Here is a 21,224-nt window from a genome sequence, read left to right as displayed (position 1 = left end):
GGCGAGATGCGGTTGTGGCTAATGAATCCCATAAGAAATGTATCTAGGCACAATATGACAAGAGTGTCAAGCCTCGTGTCTTCTCGGAAGGAGACCTTATTTTTTTATATGATCAAGAGTCTGATAAATTAGGATCGAGAAAGTTTGAGCCAATGTGGTTGACTCCATATATTGTAAAACATGTTCTTACTAAAGGGGCCTATGAGCTAGTTGATTTTGATGGAGTTCCCTTGGCGTAGCCTATAAATGGGTTGTACTTAAAGAAATATTATGCTTGTGTTTTGCGTAGTGCACTATGTACATATTGTAGATAGGTTTGATTAAGTAAGTTTACAGTGTGTTCCCTTCAGATTTTCCTAGGTTTTTGTTAATCATGTTTACATTTGGTTTGCAGATGTCAGCATCCCTTGAACCATGCATTTGTTATGCTAATGGTGCTAGTCATAGTACTCGGAACCTCTCTTTCACAGCTTGGGATATATATGCTCCAAATGGTTAAATAGTGAGTTTACAAGGCATTTATATTGGTTTATCTATAAATAACATCATTGAGTATAACGTAGTGATCGAACTGTTGTCTAATATTACTTCACATGGTATCCACTTTATAGTTATCAGGCTAGAATCACAGCTTGTAGTACTACAATTGACTAATGTCTATTCGATTAGAAGTCCAGCTATTTTCGCATGTTCATGAGGGTTCACCTTCTGGAAATATATTTTGATTTCATTTAGTATCAACATATTTCTATAAATCTAAATACATTGACAGATGCACTAGCTAATCATGTTTTAGGTAGACATTTGCAACACATGTAAATTAATTTAATACACATCACATCACATTGAAAGAAATAATGGAACCATAAGAAGCACTAAATATATATATATATATATATATCAAAGTTTTGGTTTTACAAAATTTGTGCCCAAGACACATGTAGCAACATGACCTAAAATATACATGCAATCAAAATATGGCTATAAGCCTCCTTGTAGACTAATCATAGTGCTCATGGTAGCATGCCACTACGCTAGCCATCTTACATAGTAGACGACTGATATGCCCAAGCATGCCAATAGTGTGTCGATGCAGTCTCATAGGGAGCTCTTCGACCCTTGTCTCAACTATGCCGTAGGTCAACCCCTCCATATGATGCTCAACCTCTACTAGGAACTAGACCACATTGAAATCCTAAAGTACCTCTCGTCCTACTACAACAACCTATACTGTTATTGGTGACTGTTATGGGTCTCCTGCATGATGAAGATAAGTAGAGCCCATTGGTCGAACGAGTCCAATATATGTGTGTACAAACCAATATTTTAGTCTCAGATACATCAAAATTTACAAAAAAAATTGTAAAACTTAAAAACACAAAAATGCTCAATGGCACCCCATCGCTCGCCATAAAGAAGCGTGAACTCTGGGTATCTACAGAAATCCATCCCTACGTATGGATAGTATTCTATATTAATGAGATGCATGCATAGCCAGCTAAAGAAGACATATGTGAAGCTCATCAACGAAGGACCTTCATACCTAGACATGAGATCCACCCATCTCCTCATCTGTGGGACTCTTAGATCTGCGGGCTCGAGCGCTATATGTTGTGACCTGAGCAATGGAATCCTCTCTAAAGCAAAAGAAATCAAAATCAAACAATAGCCAAAATTATTTAGTCATCCATAATTTTCTTTAGTCAGTTTCTCATGTTTAACAGTACCCCTTCACTTCAGTTGAATATTGTCAACTCTAGACATTCTAGAGCATACTGCATATGTGACTTATTCACCACATGACAAGATGAACTACCAGCCAATCTGACAATAATGAACAGGATCACTCTTAAAGGAAAACGGACTACATCCTTGATGTCAATTTTTCCATCCTTCGTTGGTTTGGATCTCGGTCAACAATGTCCATTGACATAATCTTTGACTATTTCTCCACCACTCCTTGAACCAGACAAACAAACGAGGGCACCTCGCCTTGACAAATGAGTCAAGAAGTATATATCCTCTACCTTTATTTCTAATGTATGTGCAACAATTTTGAATGCTTGTGTTTGAACATCCCATGCACAGACAAGATACCTAAGTAACTTTGTTTTATGCCTCATACCAGGAAGGCAGAAGAATTTTAAGAGTCCACAATCTCTTAAAGCCTGGATTGTGGCAGGATCAACTTTGCAGTCAAATCTTGTTCTTCACGTTCTCTTTCCCTCCATATCAAGGTGATTTTGTTCTAATAGACACCTACAACATCACAAGGAGAATCATTAGGATGAATTCCATGCAAAAAACTAGTAAAATTTGGAGGCAAACAAGTTGAGAAAAGTTGGGTATTGTGCCCAACACACCCTCCTAAAAATAGATAGTGCATTGCAGCATTGTCCCCAATGTAATTTCCTCTTGATCAACGCACCTTTCGACCTTTTAGGGGTGTGTTGGAGCTAGGTGATGAATTAGATCCCTAGGGCCCTAAAAAACCTTTAAAAAATGTACATGCAATCACAAAATGGAACCATGAAAGGAAAGAGAAAGCTTCTAGCTCCTACCTGGAGGTGACAGCGCTTGAAATGATCCATTGGATTGGTCGCAATCAACCACAAAAGATTGGGAGAAAAAACACTCGTAACTCACTCTCCAAGAGGTAAATGTGAAATGGTAAAAATGAGTTACTTTTTTCCTATTTTATGGTCATTTTCACCATTAATTTATTAATTTATTAATACTTTGACCAAAATATGACTCGGTTTTATCATGAAACGAGTATTTTTAATATTTTGGTGGTGTTTTGAGTAGGATGATAGTTTTTTTAAGGGATTTGATGATGTTTGGATTGAAACAAATACTTTTAACCAAGGAGCATACTTTTATCACTTTTTCGGGCTCTGTAAACTGACAAAAAAGAACCCCCTGGAGTCCTCTCTCAGCTCTTTTTAGACTCCCTAAACATGAAAATATTATCAATAACTTGTACTTTCGGACTTGTTAAATTAAATGAAAAGATGTCTACTTAGTATAAGTTTAACCCTTTTCTGGACTAAGCTTAACTATCTAAGAAAAATGAATACCTTAGTCGAACATGGCTAAGAGGTTCTCCTGAGTATTGTTTTCTCCTTTTTCAAACTGGAGAGAATATCTATGAAAAGTAACCTTTGGAGTTTTCTTTTTCACCTCATATTCAAACTCTCTAAACGTGAAAAATATGTCAATTTAGACCTTCGCTGGACTCGTAAAAACATAAAATAGTGATGGACTTGTCAAACATGACAAGACTGAATGACTCCTTCTCCAGATTCGTTAAACATACTTGTAGGGATTCATCCAAATGATGAACTTACAGATCAAGCACATGTTATCCTCATCAATCTTGTTAAAAAATAAAGATGTATTAACTAGAAATGGTTGGGGAAATTAGGAAAATGGGATACTCTACATATTAATGGTAGTGAGTCGCTCTTGAACATGACACCCTTCCACTTCATATTTGTGGTTGTTGGGTTGGGTAATCTTCTTGTCTTTTTGTTCATCATACCATTTCATAGCCTTCATTTTCATTTTTGGGTCAATGATGCCAACTCCATTCAGTGTCATCAATGTGTTCAAGAGAATTCATTATGTTAATAACTATTACGATACTTTTAGGCCTTCATTCTATGTTTGTCGCTCTTGAACCATTTCCACATTGATGCCTTTATGTCCCACATCATGATACCCATTTCGTGTCATTGACGGGGGATACATCAAGGCCCTCCTGTGACGGGTCACTTCCTATCGACATTAGCTCATTATCCAAGAAGTTGATTATCGGCTTGTGGGGTCCTGACCCAGGTTTAGCGTTAGTTAGCCAAACAAATCCCTACAGTACTGGCCCTTTCAGCATCAGCCCATGGAGCGCAGACCAAAGTCTCACCCAAAGCAGTATGGGGGGATGCTGGAACCAAGTTTCCGCACCCTGAGATGATTGTGATGTCAATTTATTCCTTCTATTCCTACCTTGATGCAGGTCACTTAGCTCTAGGGCTTGCCAGACTAGCCCTTTATTCCGCCCTTAAATACCTTCGCGAAAGGGTACGATTGACCTTCACGCAACCCTAATGTGTGGCTCAAGTACTTTCTCACTGCTATGGCAGTGTACCGTGCAAATTCCTAAACTAGTTTAAGTGTCTTACTTATCTTATTAGACAATCATAGTTAGCACTGCATAAACAGATGTTCTTACTTGCGTTCACTTAACCAATGTAATCACATACATTCGTGCATCATATAAGCATTATAAATTAAATTCATACATAACATGTTAAGATGAATTAACAGGAAACAAAGACACAGAATGCATAGAATGCTTCTCTTTATTGATATCTTTAGATGATTACAGACTCTATCTGCCCTACGCACATAGCTGCAAGGGTCCGCACACTCAACTGTGGACTTCTATCCTAGGCCCCTGCGCACTCAGATGCAGAGCCTCTACCTACGCTACAACCCGAAACTTAGACTTCTTACTTCAGAGCTATCACTATCTGACTCATGACTCTTTTTCAACTACTTAAAGCTTAGCTCTTGTTATACAATCCCATGGTCCATAGACCATGGGTAGATCTTTTACAGCCAACTTTACTTTACAAAAATAAGGGCGAACAACCCTTTATGACTCATGACACCTTCACACTCTGCGACCACAAAATGCAGAGACTTTACTATTTTATTAAAAAATTCGACCCAAAACATGGGCTTTTAGCCCCTAAAATGTCCTTGGGGAATCCCGTTCCCAACAGGCCCCCAACACAAACATCGTGACTTCCCCTTGAGTCACTCGACAGGTGCTCAGATCTTGGCGCGTAGACCTTTGAGCTCGACCTGTATGGCCGCAACCTCAGCAATGCACTAACCTGTTGCCTGCTTCACGTCTTCGACCATCTGCTCGGCCATTGCTCCTGAACTGTCGACCTGAAGCTTTTGCAGAATCACAAGCTTTCCTTCAATAGAGCCTGTCACTATGTAAGCCTCATCTAGCCAGGCCCTCATTCTTGCCTTCAGCGCTACTTCCTTGTGTAGCATTGCATCCACATGTTCTTTCAGCTCCTTGGCCTCCTGTAGCTTTGCTAGTGTTTATGTCAGTGTGATGGTTCATGTTGTGCCCTTAACCTCATCATAGCGTTATTGTAGATCATGCGCTTTCATCTCTAGTCGTTGTACATTGGGGTCCTCCTTCAAGCTTGTCAAGACCTCAAACAACTGCTCAAAAAGTTGTGTGCAGTCTGCTACTACTACCAACCACCGCTACTACTTTTGTGACAGCGGTCGCCCACTGCTCCTTCACTTTTGGTGAATTTAAAGGTTGGGCCTTCAACTGTAACTCTATGATCTGCAGGTTCAATTCCAAATTAACCATTTCCATCTCAGTACGAGTGTCGCTCACCCCTGTGGCCAGCTTGCGAATGCGCACCTCAACTAGCTCCTCCTTAGTAATGGCCAACTCTAGGATTGTTCAGCATGCGTCCTCGATGACCTGCATAATGCTCTTGCTCTTATTGGTCAACTCAGTCACAACGGTGATGGCAAAGCCTCGTTGTAGTGCCATCTTCTCGTTGATCTATTGTTCATTGATCACGTGGAGGGCGCAGTGCTCACGGGCCCTCAGCTCTATAATCACTCCATCCTGCAAGAGGTGGAGAGCTTCACTAGGGAGCACTGCCAGATTCAACCCTACTCCCTTTAGGGTGCTGACAGTGGGCTTGTCAGCTTTGTTCACCATGGTTAGTGCCCCATCAGGTAGCACTATCGCACTGGAGGCCTTCGCGCAACATCTCGGCAGCCTCTGAAGTGATGATAGCAAGGCTTTTGGACACCGTGCCAACCTGAGACGTGCGGGTTTGCAGCTCTTGTAAACTTGTCTGGATAGCCCCCAAGATTATCTGTTGTTGTTGCTCAAGCTGTTGCAGGGCTTCCACAGTGACATCCCTCACTGTGTCACCGATATCATGCAAATCACCTTCTGTGAGGGTGATCAGGCCTACTGATGTCTTGGTAGCCTTTAATTTCTTCCTGGACCCTCCTTTCTCCTACTCCCCTGGGTGCTTGATGCGGGCGGATGTCTCTTTTGGGTCCATACCATGCTATTTCGTCTGCTCTTCCGTCTCCTCCTTTGTCTCAGGTGAAGGCGACCTCACGCCTTTGTTAGAGCCTCGCTCTATCCCACCTGTCTGCTTAGATGTCTGGTGCACGGCCTTGCGCTCCACCTGGGCCTTGTCAGCGACCTTCTTCTCTCTCTTTTCGACTAGCTAAGACATATTTAGCTTGGCCTCCTCCTTCTTTCTCTACGTGGTGAACTTTCTTCCTCCCACCGCCAAGTCTATTGTAGCATGCCACTCTGCCAGCCATTGATCAAGTACTGCATCAATGGCATCTTCCATTGCCAGGTAAGGCAAGTCGTACCATTTCTACGCAAGGTCCTTGCGCACCCTGATGGACACATGGTGGAAGTCTGCTCTAAACAATGCATAGCCCTGCAAGTTGGCATTGGCTCACTAAGATGTCTTTTTACAGGCAATCTCAATCCCTACATTAGTTTTCAACCCGAGGTAAGTCCTTTTATCTCAAGAGAGTGAGCATAGTATATACAATGAATCTAGAGGTTATGTAATGATGAATCATTGCAATCACTAATGACTAATTCTTCAATTCAATGCACACAATTCTGGAAAGAACTATCTATGGAAGAAATACTCAACACACTCTACAATTCTATGCAACTTGTTCCGAAATCGATTGAAACTGAATGCAAATAAGAATCACACTTGGAATTGTTCAAATAGACCTAAGGCTAACTTACTCAATCAAGGAAAGAAATTATAACTATTAAACAGCAATTGGTAACTGAGCAACAAACAGCAATTCAATGGCAATCGGTAATTGAATAGCAAATAGAAATTGAATGGAAAATAGCAATAAAGGATTTCTAAATAGCAAATGATCTATATTGAAATCTGTGGAAATTATGTAGAATTGTCTCTAAGATCTATGATAACATCAATCGAAATGAACAACAATCTTCTATTAACACTAATTCACTCATTCCAATCAAAGCACTACTTAAGTATGTCACACGGCTTCACTTTGAATCTAATTGAACAGCAGTATGAATCAATATCACAAATCTTTACGATAAATGAAATAACCAATGACTGAACATTAAATCAATAGCAAAGACTAAATATAAAGACTATAACACAAGGGAGCAGTAGAACTTCTCGTGATTGGGCCCAGAGTCGCCAGAAGCCTCCGCTTAATAAGAACTCAAAATATGAATATGTATCAAACGCAACCTTCTTTCATTAATGCAAGTAACAGCTTATAGAGTCACTGAGATAACAACGTATATGTTTTCAAAAAGAATAATTATAGATTATCAAAGTCTGAATTGTCTCTAATTGCCTTTCGGCCCTATATATAACATAAAAGAGTAACTAGATAAAAGTGAATCCTCGGGATCAGGGGATCCTGAGGATTTCGCAATACATAATCTGATCATGTGATAAAATAGCATTGTTTGAGCTGATCTCCCACTTCCTTGTCTGCCAAAGACATTGTAGATTTTCCCTTTTATGGCGTCATGTTGTTCTGTCAACTGAACAGATTTTGCCCAGTCCACATCTCTTCACACAAAGATAGCAAAAAATCAGTTTCTTGTGCTAGATTTTCCTATTTTGTCACCAAATGCTTTCATCCAACTTTAGCCGATATTTTCCTCATTTTAATCTATAAACAAAGATAATCGTATAAGGATGAATGGTAAATAAAGCATTTTATGAAGAGAAATCATACCTTTTTCCTAACCCAACATACTCCCCAGCGTACCTTATTTCATGTACACATGCAAGCGAGTAGTTTAGATGCAACTGAGTTAGGGAATAAGCAGGATATACCTCCTCCTTGTAATTCCTAAAACCATTTTTTTGCTTCAGGACAGCGAAAGCTTGGGTTACCTCTTGATCCTTCAAGTTATAGTCACTGCGGTATTGATCAAGAGGATACCATATGATTAGGGGTCTGTAACGACTGTTATAGGACAAAATGACCTCTTCATCAACTCAGAGGTGAAATAAAAGATGACTGAAGCAAAGACCACAATTGCAGGCCTTGATTCCACACTAACGCTCTCTGCACACTGCTAACCTGCTTTATAAAGCTTGTTACCAAGCATAGAGGAGCGTTAGTCACCCTGCTAACTCAAGTTGTTAGACCAGGGGGAGCGTTAGTGAACCTAAGAGAAGTTCAGTGGGTCAAGCCAACGAATTTGCTCACAAATATCTAGATATTTATCCCTAAATTTGCTCAAGAAAAGCAAGGAAACTCCAAAAATCGAGATATTTGGAGAAATTCCAATTTGAGAATGAAGGCAAATGGGAAAAAGCTTGAAAATAGGGCAGGTTCATGGCTTTTTCCCTAATGAACTCTAGGAGGAGCTTGGCAGCCCTAATTCGATTGCTACATAAGCAGCGAGAGGGCCATTGTGAAAGGGGTCAGAGCATTTGGAAGGATAGCCCATTGAGCTATTGTGAACTGTCATATTCTTGAAGAAGTGAGCTGAAAGAGGGAGAGAGAGAGAGGAAGAAGGGGCAAGGGAAGGCTGATACAATGGATGGTTGTAATCACTCTTCCACTATAAATATAGAACTGCAGTTGTGTTCCCTACTCCATAGTGTCGGTAATGTTGTTCATTGATTTGTTCATTTTGATGCTTGTCGAGATGAGTAGTTAAGTTATACACTAATATATGTTTATTGTGCATTCTTACATTAGTTTTCAAGAGCGTATGCTGTGATTGGTTTGCCTTGTCCTTTATGCAGGAATTGTCTTGAACCCGATCTTGAAGGAGTTCTTCTTGCCGCATAGAGATCTCCAAACAAATCTAGAAGGAACTAAAGGTGATCCTATTTCCATACCTTGTCAACTTATGTTTGATAGATGAACATGTGTGTAACTTGGTAGCTTTTGCAGATAATCTTACAGTCTATTGAAGGTCCCGGGAAGGCCTTTGAGGGTAGTTTTTATTCCATATCCACTGAGCATTTTACCCCATAGCAGAATTGGCGACTCCACTAGGGACTATACATCTAGTTCCCAGTCAACCTGGACTCCTCTCAGTTCTTCTCTTTCTTCTAAGAGCTCCCTACTTCTTCAAATCCTTTTCTGATCCACCAACTATCTTGTTACATCCTACTAGTTTGCATTCTCCTCATAAATTGATCCTAAAGGCCCTTTGTTTGAGCTATTTCCCTCACTAACTCAGGTTTCCAGGCTAAACAGAGCTTTATAAAGCTCTGTGCCTGTGTATAGGGAGCGTTAGTGGCCCAACTAACTCTCTGTTTACACTGAAACAAAGCGTTAGTCTCCCATTTCCATGATTTCCAGAAGATTCTGTGGACCAAAATAGGGGGAAACTTGTCTCAGGAGATAAAGTAAGATCTGCAAATATATAATGTTAACAAATTTGGTGTCTTGAAAATTCATTTTTAGGAAAATGTTTTAGTTTTTCTCTCTTAAAATACATTTTTTTTTAAAGAAAGACTGATAAATTGTATTCATCCTTCTGTCAAAATAGTTGTAAGCTGCTTCATTTTGGTTTTCAATAGTTGTTAGGAAATATTGGGAAAAGAATCTTTCGTTTATGCAAGTGTTGAATGGCTTTAGATGCACAGAAAAATCCATGAATATGAGAAAATATGAATATGTAGAATAAGACTTGTTTACATAAGAAATTGAAAAAAAAAAAATCAGAGCATTGTTCTGCATTATTTATTGAGTCAAGAGTCTCACCATATTCATACGTCAACACCCCTACCAAGGAAAAATAATCAAGTACACTAATATTTACATTAAGATCAATCAATTACTCTTTTGATCAAACCAACATTAGCTAGATTAGGACCTTGGGATAAGCATGTGAGTGAACTGCCCAAGGTTGAAAACCAAAACTAGTGTCGTTAACGAGTGAAAAAACCTTTTGCACTCATATTACTAGGACCACTCCACTAACAACGGAGTGAAATACAAGACAACATCAAACTGTAATTGAAGGTAGCCCACCTTCTCTTACAAATCCTTTGGGCATTTTGTGTATTGTGGGTCCCTTTGGGGATTCCGGAACTGAGTCGGGGACATAGGTTTCCTGCCCACACAGCATGTTGTCTACGACTATGTCCCCCCTATTAATGTTTGTGAATTGAGGTATCTCTAGTGGCCAAAACTTCTAGGTACTTACACAAGGTGACTGGGACGGGATGTCCTGGTACCTAAAACAGACGGATCTACTTTCTCTTCGGTTTTTGGGAGGGTGCTCGTCTTCACGAGAGTACTTGGCCCCTCAATCTGAGGTTCGGGTGAAGCTCTAAAGTAACTGTAACCGTACATTTGGCGATCCTTCTCTGTTATTCATTGAGATACTAGGGTTCATCTCCAGTGATTGGTGCTTATCAGACGAGGTACTTTCCCTCTATTTGTTGATTGATATATTTAGTGTATTTTTTTATTTTTAGGTACCTGAGTGCTATCATTTTCGAGACTTAAAGAATATCACATTAAAATCTATTTGATAAACCTTAACGGTCACCATGGCTACATCCGGCCCTTGTCATCACTCCAGACGATTGTTAGGACTTCCTCCACTCATTGTGGAAGATCCACAGAGTTCCACTGACTCGGATTCCTCATCTTCGAGGAATCAATCTCCTAAATCTCACACAGGATCTGTGTGGATGACCAACGATTCCAGTTTGCCGGAGGATTTCTTCATGGAAGGATTTCTTCCTCACTTTAACACTTCGCTCACAAATCCGTCAGACCCTATCGTGGTTCTCGTGGTACTTGTACTTCCTTCTTCAATAGGTGGAACTTTCCCATCTATCCAGTCGACGCCTCATGGGTCGTGGAATTTTAGAGGCACTATTGGTCCTCTACCACTTCCACAGTCGACAGTCATCACAACACCAGTAATGTGGAACCCCGTTATCCCGTTTGTCCCAGGTATGACAACTCACATAACTCCCTCTATAAGTGGAACCCAACAGATGCCAGGTTCCACTCCTATGGTGCCACAATGCATACCTTCGACTAGTGCCACATATAGTGCTCCATATAACACTCAATGTGGCACTATGGGCGCGGTTCCAGTTTACCAACAACAAGGTTGGCCGCCAATGTACAGTTCCAACCCCCAGATTCAGATATCTGGGGGGGTTCCCAATATGCACATGCCAGTGGGGAATGTCATAGTTCCCCCTCCATTCTCAGGCATGCATGGACAGTCGCTAATTGACATGAGTGTTCCCTCTGTCAATCAAATCCATATGGTTAGTTCTGTGTCGGTTGGGAATCCACAAGGGATTCCCAACCAATCCATGGGGGCACCCTACTCATAGACTCAAATGATTCAAGGGGGCACCACTTATACTGGGGGCAATTTCATACCCCAGTATCAAAATCCTCATGGAAATCCACTCTACAACACCGTACCGCAAAGCAACTGCTACACCACGCAACCCATGTACACTATGGGGAACCAAATGATGGGAGGAGCACAGAGCTCCTCAGGTCATCCGTCATCACCATGGTCCGAGTTAGGAGCACCCAACTCTCTGCCTTTTTTGGTAACATTAGATATTCCTGACTTATACAAGCTGACAAACGACCCCATCTACCACAACTTATAATGGCTACCAATCCTACACAAAATACCGACGGACATTCCAAAGTTCGACGGAAAACAAGGGGAGGATCTGGGCACCCATATCACCACCTACCATCTCTGGTGTGTTTCAAACTCTATGGTGGATGATAGTGTCCGATTACGTCTTTTTCCCCGCACCCTCACTGGAAATGCCGCAAAATGGTATATTGAGTTGCCACGTGCGACAGTAAATACCTTTGACGCTTTAGCGATGGAGTTCCTAAAGCATTTTCAGTTACCTATCCGCTATGAGACTAGGACAGAGCTCCTTACTTCATTTCGTCAAGATACCGCCACCCACATCTCCAATCATATTCATGAATGGAGACATAGGTGGAGGTTAGTCAAAGCTCCCCTCCCAGACTTTCTCTTAACGGACTGGTTCTATAGGTCGTTACTTCCGCAAATCGCTAGAGATGTCACTCTAGGTGGTGCGGTCACAGAAGACCAATCCATACGTCGTGCCCAGCACTTAGATTTGATATATTCATAGTCTGGCACTCTTTACGACATAATCCCCAATGCCCTTGGCAACCCCAATGCTTCCGCTACCACCAAATCGACTGCTCTTCCTACCACTGCGATAAACTCTGTGCAGTCTACACAAAATCCCAGTGGTAAGAAAAAGAAGAATAAGAAAAAGACCACTCCTTCTGAGGAGCAGTCAATAAAGTAGCCCAACCCAAAACAGAAGGTCGCTGCACCTACTACTAATGAAAAGGATACACCTGCCAGATTTCCTTGCAAACTCTGTGCTGAAGACCACGTAACCTGGCATTGTCCACGTCTTCAAGAATGCACAAATTACCTTGCCAAAAGGGATACTGGTAAGACCCCCGCTGTCCTTAGGAATCCTTTTCCCACTCAGCAGCAGCAAAATCTTATTGCCAACCAACAACAACCCATGCCAAGGGGCAATGATGGTTCGCAACATCCTTCAGCTGGAGAAGGATCTTCTACCATTTACACATTTGGAACGGTAGATCTCACCACAAGAGCCAAATCTTATGGAGCTCTTATCGCTCATGCAACAGAACCTTCCTCAAGTCAAAGCCCACCACCGCCCAATGATTTGCATATCGACAGGCCGGTTGCGGACCTTGTAATTCAACCCCAAAAAGGGGCACTTCGACGCACAACGCACAATACATCTGCATGTGTCACCCAACACTACAACATTGTAGAGGATTTGGTGCAAGCGTCATCAGCTATGTCGGCGCTTGAAGTATTACAAACATGCCCAACTCAACAGAAAGCTTTGCTTTTGACTATTGGCGGTATCAACCCAGAGGATTCCATGATTGTTGTTTTCGACATGAACAAGTATAAAATTCCCCTTTCTCACCAACTTGCATTCCAGGTGCATATCACCACGAAAAGTAAACGTATACATAGAACTGTCATCGACGAAGGTGCTTCAACCTGCGTCATGTCTGCTTCATGTTGGCTCGCCCTGGGTTCTCCAACCCTATCCCCACTGTCAAACTCCCTGAAAGCTTTCGATGGCCACCCCTTTATCCCAAAAGGATACCTAACCAATTTTCCCATCACTTTGAGTGGGAAAACCATAATGGTGGACATAGAAGTCGTGGACAAAAAACTCAACTATAATCTCTTGCTGGGTCACAGTTGGACATATGCCATGATGGTCGTCGTATCTACTGTCTTTCGCATAATCCAATTTCCATTGGATGTGTTAGAGCCTAGATTTGCCTTAGGCTAAAAAGACAAGGTTCTAGGTCCACATCAAACCACGCTCAGCCTCGTAGCTAGCCCTATGATGACAGGAGAGGGCTCTCTCCGGGTCAATCTCAACGAAAAGTGTTTCAATGGGGCTAGAGATGACTGAAATAGGAATCTGATTTTAGGATAGTAAACATATATGAAAGAGGTAGTTTAATAAATGACTGAATTTACAGAGTTGTATGGGACAAAGAACAGCATGAGCTTGAGAAATTAAATCAAAGACACAGATTGTTTCATGAGGCAAGATGGGCAGGAAGTTTAGCAATCAAATTTGAATAATATGGAGTGGAAAGACAGTTGAGAGGCTGAAAAGGGCATATATGATGAATCCTTTTCAGAAAAAAGAAGCCACACAGAACATGAACGCTTTCCCAAGGCAGAGCAGTAAACTGAATTCTACCTTTCTTACTTACAAGAATTCAGCTGGAAATGATTATGAATGAAATGTAAAACATCACAAGACACATATGAAACAGAAAGAAAACACTTATGCCAAACTCACACCACATGGATCTCATAAATTAGAGCTGCATCTTTTCATTAATCCTCTGCCAAAACTGTACAATGAAAGCGCTGGATTTTTCCTCCACACTTCTCCCCGAACTCAGAACCCCTTACAAATGCTTTACAATACAATAAATAAGCTCCACTATGAGAAAACAAATCGATCCAAATAGGGAGTTGTTACAACTGAAATTATAAAAATAGAGAAAGAGTCATCCATCCGTTCTAAAGACAGAACAGTGTTACATTATTTCAGCTGAAAATTTCTGATGGCCAATAAAAAGGTGTAGCGTGGATCCCATTAAATCATGGCTAAAGACAAAAATAGGCTTCCATTCCTATTTCTCTGCATGGTAAATGTCTTTGTTTTAATTTTAGGTTTGACTGTCCGCTTTCCCTTTTACCTTTTCAATAAAAACTAATTTTTAATAAACAAATAGTTTTGAATTTGTCTTTGATGACAGGAAAGAGAGTTCCACCAGTCCCAGCCCATAAAAAATTGACACTTCTCGGAAAAAACTGTAATTTTTAGTTTCTTGCACAACTTTGCCTGTTTCAAGAAATTGGACAGTGGTTCATCCTCATCGGAGTCAAACTTTCATATTTTTCCCTCCCAATCAACACCAAATGTTGCTCAATGGCACTTACAAGACAACTAGAACCTACTTGGAGAAGAGAAGATCGTTTCGTTTGATTCTAGAGTGACATAGCAAAAAATTCAGTGTTCTGGCTCTGTGCGCCGCGCCATGTGGGTGCGCCGCGCTAGTGTAAAATTACACTGCGTAAAGGCGCCCAATGCGCCGCGCTTGTTCAGTGCGCCGCGCCATTGCCCAACACGCCGCGCATGTGAATGTATATATATATATATATATATATATATATATATATATATATATATATATATATATATATATATATATATATATGATGGTGATCTCCTTCATATCAGATTTGTTGTTCCTCTTCATTCATTTTGAACATAGGATCACTGCACGTTCATACAGTTCAGTCTTGTGCTTGGTACTTAGGAAATTCGTCCCTTCTTCTTGTAAACAATTTGGATCTCCTCCAAACAGAGATAGAGCTCTCTTTGGCACCTAGTTCAGTTTTAATATTCTGAAAAATGCACGGAACAACCTTCGGTACAATGAGAAATCGGAATTCAATGTGTTGGCTGCTTAATCTCTATGGTTCTCTCATCAATGCGGCCATAATACCTTGAAATTCTGAGCATAAATAAATCTGGAACAAGTTCCTTATTTACATGTCCTTGGAGCTAAAAATGACAACCACCATATATTTAATCTCAACTACTGCAAGCCCTCAACTCTAGACATTATGACTTCGATATTAGCTGGTGGTGGTAGCAAATCTTCTTGGAACTGGTCCCCTGAATGATAAATAACTCGACTCTCCTAGTGTTGGTGAAAAACAATATATTTGGCCCTCCTATAGGCTAATTAGACTCCTTCCCTTGGAAATGTCACAACAAAATTGGATCTGGAAACTACAGTGCAATATTCTTATGCAAATAGAGCAAATTATACTACAGATGTGTTTTAATTTCCATTCTGATTTTGGATTTGAAATGATGACTTTTTTGGTTGATTTTCTGCAGGGATAGGAGCTGTTGAAACCTGGCAAGATGACCAAGGCTACTTGAAGAACTGCAGAACTTGAAAAACCTTAACAATCATGTATTAAACAAACTTGATGATTTCTTCTTCAAAACAAAGTTTTGAAAAAGAAATATCCTTCAGCATTATTAATGATGAAAATCTTGAACTGAAAACTTATTGAAAACATCCTCATGGCTTGCGGGCATTATTCAACATTCTGGAGACAAACCCTAGACCTGGTGACTGAAATGACTTGTTGATCAAGAGACTGAAACATGACTGTAAGTGACTTTAAGACTTGATTTTAATGAAGCAGACCTGAACAAGCAGGGCAAGGCATGAGGGGTAATGAACAACAAGACCCTTCTGTTAGATTATGGCATGCCCCTAGTGGAATGCAATGGAGTGAATCGAGCAAGACACCTGAAAATGAAATGAAAAAAGAGTTTTGATCTCTGACAGAGGACTGACAAGACCGACTCTAACAGGATGGAAAGGTAGTTACAGTAGATCAATTGTCTTTATGCACCCCTAATTATTCACCATTACCAAGTGGCTCTGTACCCCTAGTAGGAGGTGGAACTAACTCTTATGTCAGTTTAGGTACCGGTCTATTGAAGGCTTCTTCCCTCATGGGTTGTTTCCCTCTTCAGCCGTCGAAGGTTTCACAGATGGTCAATATGCTTTCATCTATTCCTCATGAACAAACCGATCCATGGATCCTACCGGCTCCTTTAGACATTGACACATACGGATTACAAATGTCGTTGTCACCAGCTGAATTAGCCTACGAAGCCATTCAATTTGCATCTGAATCTCTGGTCACTTTGGTTTCGGCCAATGGTACCACTACCCCTCCCATAAACGCTCTTTCTTTCGATCCACTCAATCAAGTCCTACCGATGGATGAAGCTATTAGAGAGATCACGAGGTTAGAAGAGCGACCTTGGGAGGATTCACACCATCATGTTTTGATATCTTATTCGGACATGATGCCTCTTCAAATCCTGTCACCTGACGCACATGAAATCGTTTCCTCACCATATACGACTATCCAACTTTTGGACTCGGAAGGAAACAGGGGAAATATTTCACAAACATTGCTCCCCGATATTTCTATCATGACAGGCATCATGGAAAACATACAGAGTGGAGCCAATCACAATCCTGAGGAAATTGTGAGATTCACATACCCGTTGAGGGACTTCCGCGATGTTTTTCCTTGGTCTTATGAGGAAATGCATGGCATAGACCCTTCTAATGTCAAGCATGAGATCGAGAAAGATCGAGCGTTCTTTTTATGGTATTTTTCTTGCTCGTTAATCCAAAAAACCTCGAGTCTCCTTCTTTGGGCTCGTTAAACTCCTATAAAGAATAATAGAGCACTTTTGGAGATATTTTATTGCTCTTTAAAAAATATAAACATCTTTGAGTTTTTTTTCGTGGGGCTCGTTAAACATATACCGCGATCAATAGAGCACTTTTGGAGATATTTTATTGCTCTTTAAAAAATATAAACATCTCTGAGTTTTTTGTCGTGGGGCTCATTAAACATACATTGTGATCAATAGAGCACTTTTAGGGATATTTTATTGCTCTTTAAAAAATATAAACATCTCCGAGTTTTCATCATTAAGCTCGTTAAATCTTTGCGAACGATGGTCAGAGCACTTTTTATGATATTTTATAGCTCTTTTAAAAATATAAACATCTCCGAGTTTTCATCATTGCGCTCGTTAAATACATGCAACAATGCTCTGCGCAACTATTTTTTGATCTTTTTCCAACTCATAAACTGAAAAAGACCAAAGGAGCATTCTTTTTAGGTGCTTTTTTCTCACTATTTAAACTGAAAAAATCCCGAGCTATGTCTTTTTGCTCGTTAAAATTGCTAAAGATGACCCGAGCTATGTCTTGTTGCTCGTTAAACTTGCTAAAGATGACCCGATAATTCTTTTAGGTACTTTTTCTCGCTCGTTAAAATTGAAAAATCCTAAGTTTTTGTTACTGAGCTTGTTAAAAATTCACGACAAAACACGAGTTTAGTCCGTCGCCTCATACTCGTAACAAAATGAGGTCAACATCTATTGGAAAAAGGTTTCTATTTATTTAAGTTCAATATATTAAAATACGGAAAAGTAACCGATCCGGGTATATTATTAACCTTTTGTCGCACCCGATTAACAACTATGACAAAGGGCCCACCATGGAGTCTCGCTTTACGATCTTTTCAGACTCTCTAAATATGAAAATACCACTGAGTTGTCTAGTCTGGACTCTTTAAATTACACAGACAAGCTATAGAGTCGTTCTTTTTACGATACTTTTCAGACTCTTGAATCATGAAAAAATCGACGAGTTTGCCTGTCTGAACTCATTAAAATAATCAAATAGGGCAAAGAGTCGTTCTTTTTTCGATCCTTTTCAGACTCTTTAAACATGAAAAGATCGATGAGTTTACCCATCTAGACTCATTAAAAAATCAGACGGGGAAAGTGGACAATACAACTGTATTTTGTATTTGAAAGCGTGGTTTGGCAACAATCGTTCCCTTGAACATGGCACTCCCTCAGGTAAACTTCAATTTGATAGCCTCTCAATATGAACCCTACCAACCTATGAGTTTTAGCCTATATACCCTGATGTAATCACATCTCCGTATCTTAACACTTTGTAGTGTTCATGAGTCTAATGTTGTCTGGTTAAAACCATTGTCGTGCCTTCTATTGTTCAAGGGTCCCCATTTTTTTCCTCTATCAACCAATCATACATATCCTTTCATCATGCCCTCCATTGTTTAGACCCAAATGCTTAAAAGATTCCTCGAAAAACAAAATCATTCTTTTCCAGTTTCCTGTTGAATAATGTAGGACAGGTCATTGCCTACCTTTCAACAGGTTTCTTCCTATCGACTTCAACACTCTATCTAGGAAGATAACCCAGAAACACATTCAATGCCTTGGTACTTGTAGACATTAGTGGCAAGTTACCTTTTGTTTGATCACGGGTTTTCATTATTGGCTCCTGGTTAAGCGATTCTACGAGTGTTCGATGATAAAGAAATCTTTCACACTCGCTAGTTTACACTGTGCATCTTGGAGACCATCACCATTATCGGTGGCCTTCCTCGCATCTGTTAACGGTCTCCATTATTGACTGGTAATCAGATGATTTCGTGCATGTTCGACGTCAACACATCTTATCACATGTACCGATCTATGTTGTTCGATGAAGCAGAAATCAAGACCTTGGGTAGAGGCTTGCATCATTCAGCCTTGTTTCCTCTCCCAAGCTGCGGATATTGTTCTTTGGAGACATCTATTTTAGGATGATCTATTATGACACTGGATCCGCTCTGTGCTTATCGGCGGCCAACATTGTTATATCTCAGAAGAGAAAATTACTCTGACATAGCTATTGAGCATGGGAATGCCCAACTCAGGACATGATTTTAGCAGTTTATATATATGTATGTGTTGTATCAGGTTTTCCTTGCTGCCCGAAACTTCTCTCTCTACAAAATTTTGACAGAAAATTACAGTTTTAGTAAAGTATTTTGGCCATCATCTCTACCTCTGATCTCATACTTTAGGGGGAATATGTTATAGGACAAAATGACCTCCTCATCAACTTAGAGGTGAAAGACAAGATGACTGAAGCAAAGACCATAATTGCGGGCCTTTATTCCACACTAATGCTCTCTGCACACTGCTAACTTGCTTTATAAAGCTTGTTACCAAGCATAGAGGAGTGTTAGTCACCCTTCTAACTCAAGTTGTTAGACTAGGGGGGGCGTTAGTGAACCTAAGAGAAGTTAAGTGGGTCAAGCCTGTTAGTGTCGGTATCTTCATCCCTTCGTCAGAGATCAAATCCTCTTATTGCATTGCATGCATTGCATATTAGGTGTCCCGCCCAGCCAGCTGCATTCCATTAGGAGCATGGATCATCTGACAATAGTGGCTTTCTGTAAGTTTGCCCTCATGTGCTTTACCTACTGGCCCATTGTTATTTATCAAAATCCTCTGCAGTCACTTTTTGTCTTTACAATTTCAAAAGTCTTTTCTAGGTTTTGCTTAGTTATTGATGTTTTCAGCTATTTGAAGAGGATCCTTGAGGTTTTCTTGCCCTCTTCAACTCCTCACCTGTCTAAATCTTTCCATTTCATTCAATTTGAAGTATCAAATCACTTTCCTACCTTTCCCCATTGAGACCTCTGCAAAACTAAACCTCATTCCCAAGACCCAAAAATTTGCCTTTCCATTTGAGCCAACAAAACATCATCAATTTCAATCAAATTCTTTTGCACACATGCCTAGCCTAAGATCAGTATTCATATCAGTCATCTCAAGCCCTCATTGATCATATTTTGCTGAGAATGACCAGGAGAGAGCCCTCTCCCGACCTAGTAGGGCTAGCTACCAGGTTAAGCATGGTTTGATGTTTTCCTAGATCCTACCTTTCTCAGCCTGAGGTAGATTTAGGCACTAACAAAGCCAACGAATCTACTCACAAATATCTAGATATTTATCCCTAAATTTGCTCAAGAAAAGCAAGTAAACTCCAAAAATCGAGATATTTGGAGAAATTCCAATCTGAGAATGAAGGCAAATGGGAAAAAGCTTGAAAACAGGGCAGGTTCATGGCTTTTGCCCTAATGAACTCTAGGAGGAGCTTGGCAGCCCTAATTCAATTGCTACATAAGCAACGAGAGGGCCATTGTGAAATGGGTCAGAGCATTTGGAAGGATAGCCCATTGAGCTATTGTGAACTGTCATATTCTTGAAGAAGTGAGCTAAAAGAGAGAGAGAGAGAGAGGAAGAAGGGGAAAGGGAAGGATGATACAATGGATGGTTGTAATCACTCTTCCACTATAAATATAGAACTGCAGTTGTGTTCCTTACTCCATAGTGTCGATAATTTTGTTCATTGATTTGTTCATTCTAATGCTTGTCGAGATGAGTAGTTAAGTTATACACTAATATATGTTTATTGGAAATTCTTACATTAGTTTTCAAGAGCGTATGTTGTGATTGGTTTGCCTTGTCCTTTGTGTAGGAATTGTCTTGGAGCCCGTCTTGAAGGAGTTCTTCTTGCCGCATAGAGATCTCCAAACAAATCTAGAAGAAACTGAAGGTGATTCTCTTTCCATACCTTGTCAACTTATGTTTGATAGATGAACATGTGTGTAACTTGGTAGCTTTTGCAGATAATCTTACAGTCTGTCGAAGGTCCCGAGAAGGCCTTTGAGGGTAATTTTCATTCCATATCCACCATGCATTTTACCCCATAGCAACGACATCCTATCCAATCATGCCCCATCATTAAAATCATATTACTATATTTATAGAAATGAGAAGAGGTGGCTTTGAAGTTTCGATATCCAAATGGCTCTTGGTTCCTCACAGTGTTACTGGAGACTTCCCACCTATATCTTGATGCAGACAAGGCTTCTTCCTTAATGTCCTAGAAATATTCCTTTCTGGCCTAAATGATATCGATATGGAGTGGCCCCAATTTTCCTACAACATCAGCTCGCTGCATAAACTGTTTATGCCTGACAGATAGGAGTAATGGTTGTGTAGGCTCCCCTCTGACCCATAGGTCAATGCCATCCT

The sequence above is a fragment of the Pinus tabuliformis genome, chromosome 1_2 (assembly GCF_031772625.1).
Source record: "Pinus tabuliformis cultivar Carrire ecotype Pingquan chromosome 1_2, CPIR1, whole genome shotgun sequence".
NCBI lineage: Eukaryota > Viridiplantae > Streptophyta > Pinopsida > Pinales > Pinaceae > Pinus > Pinus tabuliformis.
This window is presented reverse-complemented; position numbering follows the sequence as displayed.